This window comes from Crotalus tigris, unplaced genomic scaffold (assembly GCF_016545835.1).
Source record: "Crotalus tigris isolate CLP2741 ecotype Arizona unplaced genomic scaffold, ASM1654583v1 scf7180000017792.2578787, whole genome shotgun sequence".
Classification (NCBI taxonomy): domain Eukaryota; kingdom Metazoa; phylum Chordata; class Lepidosauria; order Squamata; family Viperidae; genus Crotalus; species Crotalus tigris.
In genome coordinates, this window is record NW_024096639.1 from 777327 (window position 1) to 797331 (window position 20005).

Here is a 20005-nt window from a genome sequence, read left to right on the forward strand (position 1 = left end):
TGGGAAACTGAATTCAAAATTTCAATGTTAAGCAAGAAAGTATAAAGTAGGATATTACAATCAAGAATCTAAAAAACAGAGCAAAATAAGAAGAAAAGGAAAATAAGCATTGTTTTTAAGATCAGAGAAATCATTGAGAAACATATACCTAAATTCCTATGGGAATACTCCAGAGAAAAGATCTGTCAGAGGTACATGAAGTTGGAAAGACTATAGCAAAACCCTTTCTTAGAATTATAGAATGATAGAAACATTTTCACAAAGAAAATATGTTTATAAATTGACAGTGCTATAAAGTAAGATACAACAAGCAATAGACCATCTGTCAAGTAGGAAAATATTAAGCATTGATGAAATACTGGAACTGTGCAGCAATTCAGATGCCAAAGGAAAAGGTGCTTTGGAGCATAAATAAGAAGACCTAGCACACAGGTCGCTGTGGCTCCGGAGCCGCATGCGGCTCTTTGAGCCTTCCCCTGTGGCTCCCGGCCTCCTCTGCCATTTGCAGAGAGAGACAGAGAGAGGCAATTGCACTTCCCTGCTTCTCTCTCTGTCTCTCTCTGTCTCTCTGTCTTTCTCTCTCTCTCTCTCTCTCTCTCTGGGAGTTGAAGTCCATGAGTTGCCTACCCCTGAGCTTGTTGGAGAACAGCTTGAAGACAGCTTGCCAGGTGTGCAGCAGATAGGAGAGAGGGAGAGAGAGGGAGACAGAGAGAGAGAGAGGGAGGGAGAGAGGGGGGGAAAGAGAGACAGAGAAAGAAAGAGAGTGGGGGAAGAGGACTGGTAGACCAAGGGCAGATAGAGAGAGAGGAAGGGAGAGAGAGAGGGGGAGAGAGAGAGAGACCCTTTTGACATCTAAAATGAAGATAACATTTCATATATTCTTTTTTACCTGTGCGCGCACACACACACACACACACACACACACACACACACACCTATAATAAAGGTAAAAAAGGATATATGCAGTGTTATCTTTATTTTAGATATCAAAAGGGTTTTGCGGCTCCTGGAGTTTTGTTTTCAATGGGAAACGGGTCCAAGTGGCTCTTTGAGTGTTTTGGGTTGCCTACCCTGACCTAGCACCTGTCAGGAAGTATGTCGTTTAAACCAAACATTTCTTTTTATGGCATTGCATTCCAGCTATGGAGAGCAACTATATGAAAGTAAAGATAGCTCTGTGCCTTTAAGGAATGATTTGCCAACAGTACATTAATACCCAACGAAGCATTGAAGTAACTTTTATATTTGAATTCAAAGAACTGCACAAACCTAAAAGTATTCATTGAGCTATTTAAAACTGCAAGAGAAGAGGCAACTCTATGTCAACAAAGATGTAACAAATTTGTGCCCTAAAGATTTTAAAAGATCTATGTATACAGATTAAATACATGAGAGGAGAAATTGCATGGAATGAGAGTCAAAAAATAATGCTGCTTTTTCTTCTCACTGTATTTTTAAACCTGAAGCAATCTTCCGAAGCCATCTAAATTATTTTGCATATTGCCATTTGTTTTTAATGATAAAAAAAACCCTTGATCTGCTAAAATACAGATACTGTTTGACACAGGAGTAGGAAACTTGTTGGCTGTTAGGATATTTAAAAGAGGGTACAATATTGTACCCAGTGGCAACTATTCAGTGCAAGTATTCACATGTGCAGAATCTACCTTCATATGATAGGATTGTCCATGTGTAAGATAGTAAACAAAGATCTTCAACTCCTTTTCTTGTCTTTCTTTATACACCATTTGGCAATGCCATGTAAGTAGCATATATAGAGATCATGTTGCTTAGATACTTAGATTTATTACTATGATTGGTGATATAGTAAGCCAGATGTTTAGACTGGATTTGTCAATGCTGATGGTGTTCAAGTGTTACTCCAGAAGTTTTGAAATTGCACCCAAGGCACCTATTACTATTGGCTCTATCTTTGCTTTGTTTTGCCTTTTGTAAATGTCATATGGAAACTTTGTCAGTGCATATTTTCTAAGTATCATGAAAGGTTTTTTGATGGCACCCAGTGTGATGATAACAAGCACAGCTGGTTTATGCTATAATTTTCAGTTTGATTTTCATATCTTGATTATCAATCCAACTCTAATTCTTCTTCTAGGTATTCAGATTTTGCTTATCTAGGTGGTACCATAAGTTTAAAGCTGCAGGGGAAAGGGGGAACAAAACAGTTAATTAGGATGCCATGGCTAAATAATGGCTTAATAAAGTCATTCCTTAGCTCAGTCAATTAAGGTTGGCTGATAGTCTAATTACAAAGATGAAGGTTGTTAGCAATCACATGCATGCAGTAGGAACACCCTAAAGGTAAGGGATCCTGCTATGAACACCTGCTCTGGCCTGGGATGTGATTCACTGGGCTATTATTAATGACATGGATATACCAGAACAAAAGAGGCTACATTGTCATACTAATAATATAAGTCACCCTTTTTAGAAAGCAGCTGTACATCTGGCATCTTCCTCCATTTCCTCTTTTTGAGTAAGGAATAAAATATTATATTAACAGTGTTTTACCCTATGATCCATTATTGGCAAGGGCTAAACTGCAGTTCTTAATCATCTAGTGTTTTCCAGCACTGGATAAACTGTTTCTGGATTCTCCAAGCCTTGTAACCTTTTGCCTCAATATGTTACTATTGTCAGTATTATCCTGTTTAGTGACTGTGGACATATTATTATTATTCATAATGTTTTATATATAATTTTAAAATGTTGTCTCCTGCAGTAAGCTGAGCAGTATTTCTACTGAAATAGACCTACTAGTAATTGTAGAAACCAACAGCCAAAAATGGATTAAACAATACCTAAATAATTAAGTTCTGTCAGCAGGACTACAACATATGGCGGTGTTTGTTTGTGAGCACAGTTGATCCCTAGGCAATGAATTAGGCTATGGCTGGAGAGGAAGATGATAACTTTTTCCCTCTAGCAATGCAAACAATGTTCAGATAAAGAGTTACTTCCTACAGCAGCTGACAGCACTGTGTCCCTTCCTTTCTTTTCTATCTATGCCTGAAGGTACACAGAGAGCAAAGATTAGTTAAGCCTCTAAGGAACCTAATGCTTTTGATCAGAAGGAAGCATGAGTCTGTGCTTTGCTCCTTTTAGTAGCTACCTGACCTGCATAATTGTAAGTTTAACTGCATGTTGAGTGAAGTCCCTCAAGACTGACCATTTATTTCGAAGCAGAAACCTAACATCAATAATGAAAGTCCTGGTTAATAAGGACATTCTAAAATGGTAGAAATATACTTGTGCTATCAAATGAAATTTAACTCTAAGCATGTTAATATGAGATTCATTTCTTTTCCATAATCAGAAATTATTATCCAGGGCAGAAATAAATATTAGTCTTTGTGTGCTGCTGTCAGACAAAAGGGGCAGTAGCTTAAACTGGCTGCTATAAACAGTTAAATTTCCAGCAAGTGAAAAGTTTTCTTTCAATATTATAATTTTCTTTTACATTCTGTATGTTCTGTGTTATTTAGCTAAAAACGGTGCAATAAATAGATATTGTCTTTCTCTCTCTTTTCCCCTTTCTTCCTTTTAATTGTATGGTTCTTACATTGAAGCAGTCATATGTTCCTGCTGAATCAAACAGAAAGCTTACATACGATGTATATGGGACAGTAAACATTAATTCACATTCTTAGAAGAAACTTTTTTTTCTCTTATGTAGAAGAAGGATGGTCTTTTCTAGAGGATAAATACATACATTTTCTAAAACATCTTTCCTAAAAAATTCTTAACTTCTTAAAAATTCTCAACTTTTAAAAAAATTCTTAAAGATTAACATTTATCTAGTCTATTTGTTATCAATTAATATTCATCTTCAATTGCAGTTAAACACTCCACCCTTTATTCTGGATGAGCTATATCATCCAAAATGAGATGTGGTGGCTCAGAGGCTTAATGACGCTGAAAGTGGGTCTCTGATCCAGCAGTTCAAGTCCTAGCATTGCGTGGAGGAGTGAGCTCCCATCACTTGCCTCAGCTTCTGCCCACCTAGCAGTTCGAAAGCATGTTTCATGCAAGCAGATAAATAGCTACTGTTTTGGTGGGGAGACAAGCCGGTGCGTCATACAGCAGTTAGAATCCTGTTGGCACTGAACCTACTTGGTTGCAATTCCTATTTGCAAGACGGCTTCAAGGGAGAAAGAGGGCCTTGGGTGCTATTGCAAGAAAAAGCCCCTTGCCTTTCTTTCTGGTGCAAAGCTAGTTCACCCTCCTGTGGTGCCACTTGAGAAGTGCTCAAGCATGTACCTAGCAAAACTGGTAAACAGGCAGCCAAACTAACACTCTGCATTAGCATTGTAGTTTCCTGGGTAATGCAACAAAGCCATGCGCTAAATAAATAAACATCATCCAAAAAATAACAAAGAGTTATCTGAAGTTTCCATGGAATCATTATAATTGATATATTGAAAAGAATGAATTGATGAGCTAAACATAATATATTCAAAGATTATCAATAAAATTCTTAGTATAGAGAGAAGTAAAGCACAGAAGTATTGAGCAAATACTATAATTTGCAGTTACAACCTACAATCTGTTTGGGAAGAAGTTAAGAATATTTAGTTTGATAATGTGAGAAGGTTGGGGACACTATGAAAAAGAACATTGGATGTATGTGTCCATGTCACTTACCCATTTTTAGAATGGAGTATAGTCCCTGTATAGGACTAACCTCATTTTGTTTTGGCATAAAGCAAATGGTTCTAATTCAACTAGACCTGACATCAAAGAAACCCATCTCGACCTTCTGATCAGAAGGGCTGCAATAATGGAAGATAGTAACATTTCTCACCCTGCATAGCTATTGACATCCTGTCTATTACAGTAATTCAAAATTCTATTCATGGTTAAAATACACCCATAAATTATAAGTCAGTTCTTTAAAAAACAAAAAAATAAACTCTGTCCACGCTGACTGGCTTTGGCATAATCATTGTATATGGATCATAAGCTCTGTTGAATAGAATAATTTCTGTTTGTGTGGTTGGCAGGTCAGATGAAAGTTCATCAGTCTATTCATTACTGTAGTGATAATGCTGTCTTTTATGAAGAGCAGTTTGCACTCATTCAGCCCAACCTCCTGTCCCTGAATGTAATGGTGTATTATGTGGAGTGTATGGTAATGTTCTCTCAGATGCATCCGTTGACCTTCAACAGTAGTGATTCATCTGTATATAAAAACCCCAGTGACTGCTTTTCTGTTTTATTTTATACACACATTATAATACTAATAACGCTTGCTCTACAGGAAAAAGTGTACTTTTGATTTCTCCCTCCGTAAAAAAATATCTGAAAAAAATATGATGTTAGAAGGCTCACTGATTTTCAAAATTATACTGCTGCTGGTGCCAAATCAGAGGCACAAATTTCTAGCTGTTCCAGCAACCTTGAAATAAATAAGAAGAGGCATTTATGAAGACTTCTGATTTTAAATAAAATGTTTTTCTTTCTTGATTACCTTCCTGTCCCCAACAGTCACTCTCCGGGATTTGGCATAAAAGAAGGCTGTTTACCTCATTACAAATTCTCAAAACATCATATACAAAAAAAATTAAGCAATCAAGCTATAGAGACATACATTTAAAGAATTTGAACTCATCTACCAACAACAACAACAAAATCCCAACAATTTTGATTACGTCTATTAAGTTCAGGATTGAATGCTATTGACTGGTAGAAGAGTCAAAAGTACAATTGAAATATAATTTTCTCTGTATCAGTTGCCCCATTATATAAGTCTTTCATTTTAAAGGAGTTGTCTGTATTTCCATATTTTGTGTGCCTGAGTGTATATATTCTTTATAAAACATTTGTTCTAATATAATAATCTATTACAGTGGTTCTCAACCTTTTTAATGCCGTGATCTCCAACCGGTTGTAAGCCGAGGACTACCCAACTAGTCGTAAGTTGAGGACTACCCAACTGGTCGTAAGTCAAGGACTTTCCCTGCCCGGGAACGCTGCGCATACGTGGTGCCGCCCCCTGCGCTGGCCGAGGTGTAGCTGGCAAGTGGCAGAGACGGCACAGGCTGACCACCGGCTGGGCCACCAGCTGGCCCAGCCCAAAGGAGGTAAGGCACCCGCCGGGCCCCACGCGTGCCAGAAACCCTCCCTGCACCCACCGGCCTCCCACCTCCCACCCCCGGCCCTCTTTTACTTACATTTTTAGTAGTTGCTCAGCAGGGAGGGGTGGAAACTTCCAGACAGCTCGCCTTCGCTGCAGACAACTTGCAGCACCGTTTGCAGAATGGGACTTTTGGCAGGCTCAGCAGGGCAGAGATAGCCTGGACAATTCCTATTGGCTTTTGAAAGCCAACAGAATTAGACTCTATTCAAGAGAGTCTATTCTATTGGCTTTCAAAAGCCAATAGAAAAAAAGGGAGTAGCACAGCTAAGGAAAAGGGGAAAAAATGGCGGACTGCGTTGTTTGGCGACCCCTGTGAAATGGTTGTTTGACCCCAAATGGGGTCCCGACCCACAGGTTGAGAACCGCTGATCTATTATGATATAATAATATTATGCTGGATTTCAGATGCAAGAAGAGGTCTTGATCTCATGTAAAAGCACTAAAATTATTTTAATAGTTAAGAAAGAAATCCTTAAAAAAAATAAATAACTCTCAATGATCTTATGAAGAATGGTGATTTCTCACCATTGGTATCTCTCTCTGCTTTTTAAGTATAATTATTTTTTGTCATTCTCATATTGTGAAGCATAAAATAGTCCTTTTGTCAAATAAGTTTTCTTTGGGCACGTACAGAAAAGGAAAGATTCTCCCACTAGGCACAACTTTTAGGTGCAGATGGCTAGTATAAATCAGATTCTAACTCCCTGCTCAGTATGGATGCACAAATTGAATCAATACCATACAATTCTCATGAATAAATTCTGACACAGATATAGAAGTGCATATTAAAAATCCCTAGTGATCCTAGCAGAGTTGTTTTCTCCCCTTAGATTATAGTTTAAATTATATTGTCCTATTGTTCACTCACTCTGATCTGTTCTTGTTTTGTGATTTCTCTAGCTTAATGTACATCTAACTATCAGACACTAGGTACTAAACAAAGGGGAAAACTACCATGGTAGGTATAGTTATTGGCATATTATAGGCCAATAATACACTGTCATCTATGAAGAAAATGGTTTCTTCTTTTTGCCTAATTATTTGATAACTAAAGAGAGTTAGCCAGTTTTTATCATATCCTGAGAATTACTAAAATCACACAGCCCTTTTTATTGGTAGATATATTTGTAATTTGAAAGCATGCCAAGGAAAGGAATTTACCCTTTCACAAAATGGATGCTATGGAGGGACAGGAAGCCTGGAGATGATTGTAGGCAGAATAAATCTATATATGGGGAAGCATGCTCAATCTAACATATGGAAATCATTCAGTTGGAGAAAGTCATTCTCTCTGTAGTATAATGTCATTTAAACATTTTTCTGGTTTAGATGGATCAAAGAGAAATAGGCCTTTTTTAATTCTAGTATCCTAATTCTGAAATTCTATTCTAAGGAAGCTTGTGTGTCATTGAGCTAAAGGTTTTTTAATCACTTTGGCATCTTAAGTAATATTTTTTTATTTTTTAGTTAGAGTTGTACACCAATTAATTATCGTTGCTGTTATTGTGGTCCATCTTGTAGTCAGCCAGATGTTCAGACTGGATTTGACATTTTTGTCCACCTATTGAATCCTTCCCAAGGACCTGGGAAGGCAGATGTGGATGTTTGATGGTGATACACATATTATCACAGGATATAAGCTGCTCTGGGTAAAACTGCCTTTTGCAATTGACTGATGGTGATTTATCAATGCTGATGATGTTCAAGTAGAATTCCAGTTGTTTTGGGATTGCACTCAAGCTGCCTATGATTATTGGTAATACCTTTGCTTTCTGTTGTTACAATCATTCTATTTCTATTTGCAAGTCTTTGTATTTTGTTATCTTATCCAGTTGTTTCTCTTCAGGTACTGCCATGTCCACTATCCAGAATTTTGTCTTTTTTATTGACAATTGTTAAGTCTGAGATGTCTACATGTCCAGATGTTATGTGGTATGTCCTCTCCATTTGGAAGGCTAAAGTCCCAGAGCAGGTCTACTTTTTCATTTTCTATGAGTTTCTCTATTTTATGGTCCTACCAGTTCTTACTTGCAGGCAAATGGTATTTCTTGCAGATCTTTCAATGCAAGGCAGAGCTAATGTTGGCTGCTATTTTGTTTGTAGTCAGTCTGTGCAATCTTCTTGTAGTCCAGAGGTCCCCAACCTATGGACAGCAGCCCATTACCGGGCTGTGGCCTCTTGGCCACTGGGCTCCATGAACAGCTGGACAGTGCACATGCATGTGTGCGTGTACTCCCCCCCCCTTGTGCCATTGTTACCACAAGTGTTGCATGGGCGATGGCAGTACTGCTAGTATTGTGCTGGCTGTGGCGTTACCATGAATCTTGCATGGGTGGCAGCAGTACTGTGAGCGACAGGTGGCGGTGGCACACCACACACAGGTGGCGGCATTGCCATGAACCTTGCGCGGGTGGTGGCAGTGCTGCAAACAGCAGGTGGGCTGTAGTGTGAACCTCACACAGGGGCCGTGGCGTGATCCTTGCACCGATTTCCGTGAGCCTGGCTGAGGCAGTGCCACAAGCCTCCAACAGGCACTGGCATCACTGAGAGGCTCGCATTCATGCTCGTGGTCCCATGTGTATGGTGTGCATGCTCACAGTCTGTTTATATGTGTGTGCGCATATGTGGCCCCATTCACGTTTGTGCATGCATGCGTAAGGTGCCTCTCCCACTGCCAACCCAAAAAGGTTGGAGATCCCTGTTGTAGTCCACTGTTTCTTCAGCTTCTTTGCAGAGGCCGAATTTGCTATTTGTTGTTGTATTCTCAATTCTGGCTTTATATGCATTTGTTCTTAAGGCTTGATCTTGTGCAGCCAGCATTAGCCCCTCTGTCTCTTTTTTCAACTTTCCTGCTCTTAGCCATTGTTAGGTCTTGTTATTATCTGCTTTCTCTACTATTTTTTTTAATGTAATGCCTTGTCTTCCCAAGCCTCTTTTATTATTTCTTTTCTCCCGTGACTCCATTTGGTAGTTTTTAAAACTTCTATAAATTTCCCCTTGCAACTGTGTGAGAAAGACTGGGCTGAGAGTGACTAGCTCACCATCATCCAATGAACTATTTGTACTTTTTGAGGGTAGGTTAATTTAAACAATATTCCAGATTATGATGCACAATGTTTCCTTGCTTGTTACTATAAAATCTGTCAAGCTAGAACAGATAAGAATTACATTATACACTAAATCCATATTAATTTTGTCTGCCTACAGATGCTTTGTTCTACCTAACTTTTCCTAAAGGTTGAAGTTACTCTGAAAGTTTTTGTTTTGTTTTCCTTTTTAAAATAAACGTCTTCATTCAAAAAAACTCTTACAAGTCAATACTTTCCTTTTTTTAATCAATAGTTTAGCAATGGGAATTGCCAATCTATTAAAAGTTGATAGGCAAAAGCATACTGGTTTTGCCCTACTTCCTCACTTGTGTGCCAAAATATTCTTCTAGATGTATCTTTATTGTTTCAGAGTGCATCAAGATATGGCAGTAGACTTTACTTTCCATATGTTGCATCTCTCCCCCTCTCATTCTCTCTCTCACTCTCTCTCATTCTCATTCTCTCATTCTCATACTCTCTCTTATTTTCTCTCCCCCTCTCTCATTCTCTCTCTTCATTCTCTCTCTCTCATTCTCATTCTCTCATTTCTGTCTCTCATTCCCATTCTCTCTCATTCTCTCTCTCATTCTCATTCTCTCTCTCATTCATTCTCTTTTATTCTCTCACTCATTCTCTCTCTCTCTCTCTCTCTCTCTCATTCTCTCTCTCTCTAATTCTCTCTCATTCTCATTCTCTCTCTCTCTTTCATTCACTATCTCTCTCATTCTCATTCTCTCTCTCTCATTCTCTCCCATTCTCATTCTCTCTCTTTCTCTCTCATTCTCTCTCTCTCATTCTCTTTCTCTCTCTTTCTCTCTCATTCTCTCTCTTTCATTCTCTCTCTCATTCTCTCTCTCATTCTTTCTCATTCTCTCTTCTCTCTCATTCTCTTTCTCATTCTCTCTCTCTCATTCTCTTTCTCTCTGTGTCATTCTCTCTCTCATTCCCTCTCTCTCTCATTCTCTCTCTCATTCTCATTCTCTCTCTCATTCTCTCTCTAATTCTCTCTGTCTTTCATTGTCTCTCTCTCATTCTCTCTTTCTCTCATTCTCTCTCACTCATTCTCGCTCTCATTCTCATTCTTACATTCTGTCTCTCTCTCATTCTCTTTCTCTCATTCTCATTCTCTCTCTCATTCTCTCTCTCATTCTCTCTCTCATTCTTATTCTCTCATTTCTCTCTGTCATTCTCTCTGTCATTCTCTCTCCTTCATTCTCTCTCTCATTCTCTCTCTCATTCTCTCTCTTTCATTCTCTCTCTCTCATTCTCCCTCTTTCATTCTCATTCTCTCATTATTTCTCTCATTCTCATTCTCTCTCATTCTCTCTCTCTCATTTTCTTTCTCTCTCTCTCTCTCATTCTTATTTTCTCATTTCTGTCTCTCATTCTCTCTCTTTCTCATTCTGTCTCTCATTCTCTCTCTCTCATTCTCTCTCATTCTCTCTCTGTCATTCTCTATTTCTCTCTCTGTCATTCTCTTTCTCATTCTCTCATTCTCTCTCTCATTCTCATTCTCATTCTCTCTCTCATTCTCATTCTCTCTCTCTTTCTCTCTCTCTTTCATTCTCTCTCACTCATTCTCGTTCTCTCTCTCTCTCATTCTCATTCTCATATTCTCTCTCTCTCATTCTGTCTCATTCTCTCTCTCTCTTTCATTCTCTCTCTCTCACTCTCTCATTCTCATTCTCTCTCATTCTCTCTCTCATTCTCATACCCTCTCTTATTCTCTCTCATTCTCAATCTCTTATTCTTATTCTCTCATTCTTTGTCGCTCTCTCTCTCATTCTCTCTCTTTCATTCTCTCTCTCTCATTCTCCCTCTCTTGTTCTCATTCTCTCTCTCATTCTCATTCTCTCTCATTCTCTCTCTCTTTCTCTCTCTTTCATTCTCTCTCTCTCTCTCTCTCTCTCATTCTCTCTTATTCTCATTCTCATTCTCTCTCTCATTCTCTTTCTTTCTCTCTCTCATTCTCTTCTTTCATTTCTCTCTCTCATTCTCTCTCTTTCTCATTCTCATATTCTCTCTCTCATTCTCTCTCTCTCATTCTCTCTTTCTCTCTTTCTCTCTCATTCTCATTCTCTCTCATACTCTCTCTTATTCTCTCTCTCATTCTCATTCTCTCTTATTCTCATTCTCTCGCATTCTCTCTCTCTCTCTCATTCTCTCTTATTCTCATTCCCTCTCATTCTCTCTCTCTCATTCTCTCTCTTTCATTCTCTTCATTCTCTCTCTCTCATTCTCTCTCTATTCTCTCTCTCATTCTCTCTCTCATTCTCACTCTCTCTTATTCTTTCTCTCTCGTTCTCTCTCTCTCTCTCTCTCTCATTCTCTTTCTCATTCTGATTCTTTCTCTATCTATCTATCTATCTATCTATCTATCTATCTATCTATCTATCTATCTATCTATCTACATACACACACACACACATACATCACAGAAAAAGGATGATTTTGAAATCAGGTTATGGAATAGTCAATCTTCAATTCCCAAGAAATAGAGTTAAATAAAAATATTACAGTGTCAACACATAAAATACCTCTCTTTCTCTGTACTTACTTCCCACTAAACGGTAGGGTCACCTATCATTTCTTTCTAGTAATCTATTGCAGACTTACAAAGGGAACTGAAATAATGAATCAATAGCATATGGATTCTTAGATAACTAGAAAAATAGATACATTATTACATGTAGCTCATTTTAAGAGCCCATATGTCTACAGATTGTTTTTGTAATGTTTCTTGATTCAGAGTGTCCAAATGGCAATTTAGACTCACTTTATGCTTCATTGCACTTTATGCAACTTTTTGTCCCTAACATCAGGGCACCTTCCTTTTTAAAATGCTTGTGATTCTTATAATGTAGATAGGTAACATCCTCCATCTCCCCTTTTCTAATGTAGTGCTGTTGCATATGACTAAAAGAATCTGTTGCGGTCTCCATCACAGAGTCAGCAGAGGAAAAACCTTCTCACAGTTTATGCTTCATGTTTCATTTAGCACAGCAGTCAAGAGAACAGAAAGCTATATTACATTTCATTATTCAAAATAATCCACTTTCTTCTAGATTCAGAACTTCAACTTAAAAAAAGAACTATTGAAAGATAGGTTGATGATGTCATCAACCTGTCTTTCAATGGTTCTTTTTTTTTAAGTTGAAGCCCTGAATCTAGAAGAAAGTGGATTATTTTGAATAATGAAATGTAATATAGCTTTCTGTTCTGCTGACTGCTGTGCTGATGATTGATTACTTCCTCATAATTGAAGCCACTTGATATATGATAAACACATATTATCATGCATTTCATTATTTATGTCCAAAGGACCCATGATAACTTGGCATGAAGTAAACTCAGTACGAGCAACATCATAATTCTACAGGAAAAATAAGATGAATGATAAGCATACATTGATGTCATTCTATCATTTATATGCGATGCATTTTGTTAGGCAAATGATTTTTTTTCTAATTCCAAAGCTATTGTGTTTTCTTGCTGGAATGCTCTCACTAATCAATAATATCAAAAATAAGGACACAGAATCCCATAAGTGATCACTCATAATGTTTAGAGAGTGATTTTCACCAAAAACAGCTTCTACTATTGCAGTAATAACAATTTAATGGCAGTAGTTAAAGTGCCACTAAATTTTCTCCCAGTTATTACCATTGCCTCCTATGGGAAAAGCATGGCATTGTTTTAAAAGAAGCTACCTATTGCAAAGATACCCCCATTATATGTTACAAATAATAACAAAGAATTACAGCTTTTTTCCATATCAAAAAAGGAACTTCATTATATAGAACATTGGAAGAGGCAGCTGAATATTAAAATTCCCATATAGTATCTAATGATAAGAGAAATTTGACATAGAAGAGGACCATCTTAAGCTTTTTTTCCGTGCCAATACCTTTTTTTAAAAAACATGCACTTGTTTGCAATTCATGGAGTTTTCTAAAAGATATAAGTTCTCATTAACTTTTCTTAGTGCCAGCTCAAAGTTTTAGATGGGATCAGGATTTTTGTTAATGTGTAGTCAACATACTACAGAAACTTTTAAGCAAGGAGCTATTTTCCTCAAAGTTCTCTTAAGCAGGATCTCATTCAGATCTTGTGTAATTTATTTCAAAAAGCCACATACCAAATCTTCTGGGAGCAGGGGTGTATCCGCTCTGGGACAGTCAATACTAAACCTCTGTATGAAAAACCTGGAACTTCACTCCTGGCATTAGAGAAAAATAACCATTCAGATATATAGACAGTAGGAGACTGGAAAGGGGGTAATTTTAAGTGATGTAAGCTATTAAACTCAATGACATGAATCTCTCTGTATCCTGCAGAGAAGCCTGCTGAGAACTATGGCCTTTTCTCTCCCTCATACAATAGAGCAATCTCCTTAAAGATACAATGCCCCTTTAAGCCCAGATACTTAAACCAACTCTCTCCTCTTTGGCAAAGTGCTTTCTGCAAAGTCTGGATGTCTTTGCAAATTTTCATGGAGCTTTTTCTAACCCTGATCTTTCTTCTGGGTTGTGTTTCCAATTTGCTTCTCTTCTTTTCAGCTGTTTAACCCTTAATCTCCCTCCAGATAATTAACTGGGAAATTACCAGATTGGTGAACCTTGCCTCCACTCTTTCTTCATGTTGTTTGAATTTATTCACTAATTTCTAGAATCCTTTCTATCCCCCATTCTTCCAACAGTTCTTCCTCCTTGTGAGCTGTAAAGAATGGAATGCCAGCTGGGCAGAGTGTTTCAGGAAAAAAACACCTCATGTTTTCTTTGTTCTTCTTCCTCCTTACTGATAAGCAATCTTTGGATCATCAAATTGATAACTGCTATCAGCAGTTCCAAACATCTTCCTCTCTTCTCCTCTGCTCTGCTCCACTCCAGCCAAACAACAATACAAATCAATCAAATTTTAACATTTTATTTTTATTTTAAAAAAGCCCTGACAGAACAAGGACAGAACTTTTTAGTAATCTGCATGTTTTGACAAATGAACAGCCAGAAGAGTGCAGGAAAGCATACTTTTTATATATAATGTAATGACTTAAAAAATACACATTTGAAGCAATGGAAAGGACAAGGATTATTCCATTCTGAGCTACATATTGGCTTGAGAAAATTGAAGCAGGTCTGCATGTTTAAAAATAAAAAATAGATGAAATCCTATAGTGTTCCTACAGTAGATACTAGATAGCAACATGTGATTAATAGAAGAGTAGAATGAGAAATGATGAGCAAAATGCAAAACTCACATATTGCAAATCATATTTTTGAAGAATTTTCATAGAATAGAATAGAGCTGGAAGGGACCTTGGAGGTTTTCTAGTCCAGCCCTTTGCTCGAGCAGGAGAATCTATACCATTTCAGACAAGTGACTATCCAGTCTCCTCTTAAAAATCTCCAGTGATGGAGCACCACAATTTCTGAAGGCAAGTTGTTCCACTGCTTAATTGTCTTCACTCTTAGGAAGTTTCTCCTTAATTCTAGGTTGCTTCTCTCTTTGGTCAGTTTCCAACCATTGTTTCTCGTCTTGCCCTCTGATGCTTTGGAGAATAGTTTGACGCCCTCTTCTTTGTGGCAGCCCCTCAAATACTGGAATACTGCTATCATGTCGCCTCTGTTTCTTCTTTTCTTTAGACTAGCCAAATCCAAGTCCTGTAGCCGTTCTTCATATGTTTTAGTCTCCAGGCCTTTGATCATTTTAGTTGCTTTTCTCTGAACTTTTTCCAAGGTCTCAACATCTTTTTTGTAGTATGGTGACAGAATTGGTTGCAGTACTCCAGGTGTGGTCTTACTAGGGTTTTATAAAACAGTACTAATACTTCATGTGATCTTGATTCTATGCCTCTGTTTATACAACCCAGGATTGTATTAGTTTTTTTGGCTGCTGCTGAATACTGCTGGCTCATAGTCAAGTGATTGTCCACTAAGACTCCACGGTCCCTCTCACAATTGTTTTTGAGCCAGGTCTCACCTAATCTGTACTTAAACTTTTGATTTTTTCTGTCTAAATGCAAAACTTTGGTTTTCTCCACATTAAAACTCATTTTGTTAGATAGGGCCTATTGTTCAAGTTTGTCAAGATCTTTTTGGATCCTGAGCTTATCTTCTGGGGTGTTGGCTATTCCTGCCAGTTTGGTGTCATCTGCAAATTTGATGAGGTACCCTTCTATTCCCTCATCTAAGTCATTAATGAAGATATTGAAGAGTACTGGGCCTCAGATGGAGCCTTGTAGTACCCCACTGCTTACTTTTCTCCATGTGGATGGAGTACCATTGAGGACTACTTGCTGAGTAAGGTTTGTCAGCCAGCTACAGATCCATTTGATGGTGGTGTTGTCTATTCCACCTTTTTCTAGCTTACTAAGCAGCAGGTTGTGATCTACTTTGTCAAATGCCTTACTGAAGTCTAAGTATACTATGTCCACTATGTTTTGCTGGTCTACTAATTTATTAATTTACTACTAATTAGTAATCACTACAAGTCACTTTGTCAAAGAATGAAATAAGATTTGTTTGGTTTGATCTGTTTTTGACAAACTCATGCTGGCTACTGGTTATAACTTTATTTACTTCTAATTGTTTGCAGACCCGTTTTTTGATCATCTTTTCCAAGATCTTCTAAGATATTGAGTCAGACTGATTGATCAGTTCAGAGTTTTCAGTCAGGACCAAAACAATCAGGTTCAAATTATATTTTGTGCACTTTTTATACTGATTTTGCACTAGTTACTTTAATATTATCTCTTCCTCTTTTTATGTTATATTGCTGATTTTGATTTGCAGGTAAGATGAATTTTCTTATCAAAATATTGAATTAGATTTAAAAATAATTGACATCAAGACAATATTTCTTGATTAATCAAGTTACACTGAAATGATTGCAAAATTGTGAGTGGAATAAGTTAGGTAAACCTATTATGCTACTCAGGAAAAATCTTTCTGAGACTCATAGTTGAGTAGTTAGTATTCATTTACAGCCACTTAATTAAAATGAAATTACAAACCTGTGATGGAAAATACTATATCCATTTTAATTCATCATACATGTGCAAAAGAAACTAAGCTATGACACATTTTCTTCTAGAATGCAATAACAGAACTTTATGTCATTTAAAGATAATATGTGTATAGCCTAAGTTTGAGTTATGTACACCTGCAATAAATTAGAAATATTTTTTCTAGGTCAGCCTTCATTATATAATTAGGTAATGATACAATTACATAAGCCAGACCTTTGGTCTCTCCCAGACACTTAGAACATAGAACAGTGATGGCGAACCTTTTAGAGATCGAGTACCCAAAACCCAGTCTCTCCCCGTCCTGCCTGCTCTGCCCTTCCCCCACTGTGCCACTCATTCCTCACTCTCCCACCCACAGGGCCACTCACTGCCTCCACAACCCATTGCAGACCTCCCAGGGAGCCCAGCAGTGCCTTTTGGCTATACCCTCCACCCGCACTCTGCAGCATCAACTGCATGCAACGGGGGTCTTGTCCCCGCTGCCCAGCTGCCATGTCCTTGCTGCACTGCTCTGCTCAGGCCACGCCTAGGGGTGACTTTCCTCCAGGGGGGCTGCTGGTGAAGAGGGGGCCACAAGGGGAGGTGGGCTCTGAGTGCTGCCTCTGGCATGCGTGCCATAGGTTTGCCACCACCGACATAGAATATATATTATCAATCAGAAGAAAAATCCAGTGTATTTTGTCATATCATATTATTCATCTACATTCTTAATAAATTCACAGCATAATAGCATCCCTTTCACTGTAATATATATACCAATTGTGATGACATATTCTCATGGCATATTTTTTTGTGTAATCTTTGGCTTTTACTGTAGCTTCTCACACTCTGTTTGGGTGCCTCCGAGGAAAACAACACTGTTTGTTGAACTATAATCCATTTTCCCTGACCATTAATCAAATTAGGTCTGATGAGAATTGATTGATTATGTGTCATCAGGTCACTGTTGACTTCTAGTGACTACGTATATTTTCTTTATGACAATCTGACCCTAATCTGGTCCAGGTCTTCCAATGGTATACCCATTGAAATTGTAATTGACTCTGATCGCCCTGCTGTTGCTCTTCCTCTTATTTTTCCTTTACTTTCCCAGAATTGCATCTTTCTTCAGATTATTTTTGCAGAATAAGCCCTAAGCATGAGGCACTAAATTTGAGTCTAGTTATTTTGCCTCACAGTTTAACATATAGTATATTATCCAAATACCCCAGAAGGAAACATATTATTAAAATATATACATTAATTAAAATGTCCACTACTTTCTTGTGTTGTTTTGAGAAGTAGTTCTCTCTGATGCCTACTATAGTGCTCATGTTGATCAGAGAACTGTACAACTACCTGGGCTTTAGCTTAATCTACACACTTGCACAATACTCTGAGAAAAAATATATTTCGTAGCAAAATATGATGAATAGCAATAATTATAAATTAATAATACATAGAAAATAGAAAGCACTGCAAAGAATTTCCTGCCATGTACATTTAGTAGGCATCTGGATTACATCTGGTTAATTTATTTTTAAGGACTACACACATTCAAAGACACATTATTATGCTATCATAGACAATGATATAAAACTATAATTTGACCAAGGAAAAAGATGCAGAAGGAGAAAAAACCCTGTGTTAGTTTTTGTGTAACAAGATTAAGTGAATTAATTGACAATAGCGTTTTGGATAGGTCTCAGGCTAAATAATTTAAAACAAATGATAAATATCTGAAAGAATGGAAAAAAGCATTAATTTTAACATTATCAAAAGAAGAAAGTTTTCATTTTGATTAGAAAATTAGATTAAATTGTAAATGGAACTCAGATATTTACTGAGTAAATGGTTATGAAGAAATTGGCAGACTAAGCAGAGAAATCAGGAAAATGTTTATTTTCCTTAACATTTTGGGTTTTATTCTTACAGCATGCTTGATATCTGCAAAAATAATTAAACTAATAAAAACTTGTTAAGTTATAGCAATAGGTAGCCATCTACTGGACTAAATTATTTCAAATTGTTTTAAGTTTGTAGAACTTTTCTAAAAAATGAAATGATATGGATAAAAGCAGACAAAAATAAAAAAAAACCTAAATTCACACAGAGGAAAATAGCACAATATAACAAAATACTTGTTTATATGTTTGTTTATGTTGTGTATGTTGCCCATCTGCCTAATAAGGCAACTCTGTTCATATATTCATAAAATAACAGGGTTAGAAAAGACTGTGGAGGTCTTCTCGTCCAGATTATTCCAGACAAATGACTATTCTGCCTGAAAATATCTAGTGATAACTCATCATCTAGTGACTCATGACTGCAAGGAGCAGGCTGATCCACTATTTAATAACTCATAGTCAAGAAATTCCTCCTTCTTTTAAGTTTTGATTTTCTTCTGTAAAATTTTCATCTATTGGTTCTTGTTTATCCTCAGGCTATGGAGAATAAATCCATATCCTGTGACAAGCCTTCAAGTATCAGAAAACTGCTATAATGTCTCCCGTTGGCTTTTGTTTCTTTAGTCTCAGCATAGCCAGTTCTTAACTGCTTTTGGTAAGCTTTAGTTGCCAAGCTCCTTAACCTCTTTGTTGCTCTTCCATGAAGCTCTACCATTTCTTTAAATCATACTTGCATGGTGGCAACCAGAAATGTATACACCATATTCCAGATACTGTCTGACAAAGGCAAGATAAAGCAGAATTATTACTTCTTATGATCTTCACACTATACGTCTGTGATGCAGTTCCAGATTTCATTAGCTTTTTTTGACTGCTGCAGCACTCATACATAATTGGTGGTCTACTGGGACACCCAGATCCTGCTCAAAAACATTGCTGCCAATCCAGATGCCATATATCTTATGCCAGTGCATTTGGTTTTGCCTTAAGTGTAGAACCTTGATTTTTCACAATTGAACCTCATATTGCTGGGTAGAACCTGGTTTCTAAGTGTATCCTTTTGAACATTGAACCTATCTTCTGAGATGTTACCATCTGCCTCTACAAATTTGGCACCTACAAAGGATAATTTCTATCCTCTCATCTAAGTCATTTATGAAATGTGAAAGGCACTGAGCCTAGGACAGAACTTAGGGTTACCCTCCTGCTCTGTAAACATAGATCCATTAAGGATGATAGACGGGGACAGTTGTTCAGTTAACGATGAATTCATCTGGCAATTACATCATCAACTCCATTTTTGAAGAAGGCAGCTATGGCTATATTTATCAAATGCCTCACTAAAGTCTATACTACTTCCACATCATTCTATTATTCTGCTAATCTAAACAAAACATAAGATATGTTCAGCAGAATTGTGTCTTGTCTGCCATGACACTAGCCTTCAATTTTTCAGTAATATGTTGCCTTGTCACAAGAGATATTTCTAATATGTTACCATATTGTACATTGTCAAAATACACAACACTGTGTTGTGACTAAATAGTTTCCACAGTGGCCATTTATCTAGAAAGCATTGACTGGTTTCATATCTTGAAAGATAAAAGCTTTCTCTACCTATACAATATTGGTTATGTTTAATGATTAGGTATCATAAAAAGTAGTTTGAATATTTGGTTAGCAAACATTTGGTCATCAATTGCATTATTAGATATATATGAAACATTAGAATATGTCTGAATTGAATCTGTATGCAGTACTAAGTATCTTCAAAACATAGTTTTGCCTACAAAAATGTCTTTCTTACTTTCACCATACTATTTTAATGTCAGGTTTTCTTTCA